This window comes from Scylla paramamosain, chromosome 6 (assembly GCF_035594125.1).
Source record: "Scylla paramamosain isolate STU-SP2022 chromosome 6, ASM3559412v1, whole genome shotgun sequence".
In the NCBI taxonomy this organism is placed as follows: domain Eukaryota; kingdom Metazoa; phylum Arthropoda; class Malacostraca; order Decapoda; family Portunidae; genus Scylla; species Scylla paramamosain.
This window is the reverse complement of record NC_087156.1, coordinates 30,114,252-30,116,996: the sequence shown is the minus strand read 5'-3', so window position 1 is coordinate 30,116,996 and position 2,745 is coordinate 30,114,252. Positions and strand designations below refer to the sequence as shown.

At 42.7% G+C, this 2,745-nt stretch overlaps 1 non-coding gene across 1 annotated transcript; it reads right to left on the bottom strand.

Moving 5' to 3' along the window:
* Positions 1-254: 254 nt before the first annotated feature.
* Trnad-guc (transfer RNA aspartic acid (anticodon GUC)) lies at positions 255-326 on the bottom strand. Its single transcript has one exon. It is a non-coding gene; the product is annotated as a tRNA-Asp (tRNA).
* Between the last annotated feature and the right edge of the window lie 2,419 nt (positions 327-2,745).

Genomic DNA, 2,745 nt, shown 5'->3' with positions numbered 1-2,745 from the left:
ACGTGTTCTTCGTTTATGAACCCTAACCATGCTAAAAGGTTAAACTTATGAAACACTCACGCATTGCTAAAATATTTAGTCCCTTAGAACAGTTACGTAATATTATCTCATTTCTAAGTATATCTATAGTTTAATTTCGGGACTTAACAAACTTACTCTTCAGACCTTTTAGTCTCCACTTGTGACGTACAGGGAATGTGTAACGTGTATTTCAAAACTGACAGATTTAACGAAAACATTTCTCTTATCTTTTTCTCCCCGGCGGGGAATCGAACCCCGGTCTCCCGCGTGACAGGCGGGGATACTAACCACTATACTACCGAGGATGTGTGAGTATGTGATTTGAAGTATTCTGTCTGTCTGTATCTGTCTGTCTGTCTGCTGCCCCTCTCTCTCTCTCTCTCTCTCTCTCTCTCTCTCTCTCTCTCTCTCTCTCTCTCTCTCTCTCTCTCTCTCTCTCTCTCTCTCTCTCTCTCTCGTTTTTTTTAAACCATCGTCAAAATTCCAGTTTATTTCTAAGAACAAGAGAGACAAATACAGACTGTCACGTATACGTCTTATGACTTATTGTAGCTTCACTTATTTTCTTATTCACACACACACACACACACACACACACACACACACACACACACACACACACACACACACACACACACACACACACACACACACACACACACACACACACACACACACAGATTCAGAGAGGAGGTAGCGGTCAAATAACCTTCCAAGGACTTAATCCCTGTGGCCATCCTTTCTCCTTCTCCCTCCTTCATATCCTTTACTTAGAGTAGATCCCTTATTCCCATCACCCTTATCCATCCCCCTTCCCTTCACACCTTCCTTTTTACTTCACCCTTCTTCACTACCCTTCTTTATTTTCATTCCAAGTTTTTTTTTTCTTCTTTTTGATCTGTTCTCTCCTTTCCCTCCTTTTGCCTCTTCTTTTCCTCCTCTTTGTTTCTCTCTCTCCCCTTCTCCATCCCATTTTCTCATCAGCCATCTTTTAATTCCTGCCTTCCGTCCTCTCTACCCCTATGTTGGTTGGGGCTTTGTTAATTGGTCTACTAACAAGGCTAATGACCTGATTACGACCCTAGGGATGTTAGCGACAGTCTTCCCCTCAAGTTAATATTATTCTTGTGGGGATTTCTCTCTCTCTCTCTCTCTCTCTCTCTCTCTCTCTCTCTCTCTCTCTCTCTCTCTCTCTCTCTCTCTCTCTCTCTCTCTCTCTCTCTCTCTCTCTCTCAAGTCCAAACTTTATGAAACTTATATTAAAGACAAAAATACTCTGGTCTTCATTGGGGACAGAGAGATGGACTGGATTTTAACATGTGCTACTATGTGAATAAACTTAGCAAATACAGAAGCCTCACAGTAAGGAAGAGGTGACTCAGACTTGAAGAGGAAAGCCAAAGTAATCATTGAACAGAAGAGTCCCGCTCGATATAAAAATTTTCGGCAATACCAGATGGAGGAGACGAGTGGCAAAGGTGGATGGGAATGTTAACGAGAGCATTATTTGGCGGTGGAAGAGGAATGATTATCGATGGGTGAAGAGCAGGTGGGGAAAGAAGGAAGAAACTTGAAGAATTAAAGGTTGATAATAATGATAAGGACTGCGATCATATTACGTGCCAGATATTTCTCACCTTAAGATTTTCTCCCTCTGAATGATTCCCCCTTTGGACAATATCTTTCCGAACAGTATAATATGCGGACATTTTCCCATGCATATGTCCAACGGCACTGTGTTGTTATAACGAAACATTGACCGAGACCATTGATGTTAATTGTTTACGTTAAATTAGATTAAGTTAGGTTGTGGCAGGTTAAGTTAGAGTTGAAATGAATAACTAGAGAGGGAAATGTCCTGAAGATAAAGAAAAACGTGTAGGTAAGAAAAGTCCAAGAGTAAACTGTCCTACACTCTGTTATGATGGTGATGATAATGATGATGGTGATGGTGATGATGGCCATTGATGATGATAGGGAGAAAAGAAAAGAAGGTTTGCTTTTTTGGGGTGAAACGTACCGAGCTAGATCCGCAGACTTCGTGTATTTCAGCTTAGGGAACTCAAGCCTCACACAGGTTCATTCCACAGTCTAAGCTCCGCGAGACACGAGGCATCACGAGGCGCTTCCTTTCACATGTCATTAGTTGGCGTGTGTGTGTGTGTGTGTGTGTGTGTGTGTGTGTGTGTGTGTGTGTGTGTGTGTGTGTGTGTGTGTGTGTGTGTAGTATTTCTAGTGGAGAGAGAGAGAGAGAGAGAGAGAGAGAGAGAGAGAGAGAGAGAGAGAGAGAGAGAGAGAGAGAGAGAATTTTCTTTCAAAGTGAATAAGTTAAATATGAGTGAATGGTTATGAAAAAAAAAGAGAAAAGGTAGAAGTGAGTATTGGTGAGTTTGTGTGGATCGTGGCTTTCTTGTTTCTCTCTCTCTCTCTCTCTCTCTCTCTCTCTCTCTCTCTCTCTCTCTCTCTCTCTCTCTCTCTCTCTCTCTCTCTCTCTCTCTCTCTCTCTCTCTCTCTCTCTCTCTCTCTCTCTCTCTCTCTCTCTCTCTCTCTCTCTCTCTCTCTCTCTCTCTCTCTCTCTCTCTCTCTCTCTCTCTCTCTCTCTGTTTATAAATACAGTATGATAAGACTTGATGGACAATATGCTACAGTTTTACTTCCCTTCCTCCCCTCCCTCCTCCTCTCTCCCTCCTCTCCCTCCCTCCCTCCCTCCCTCCATTTTCTCCC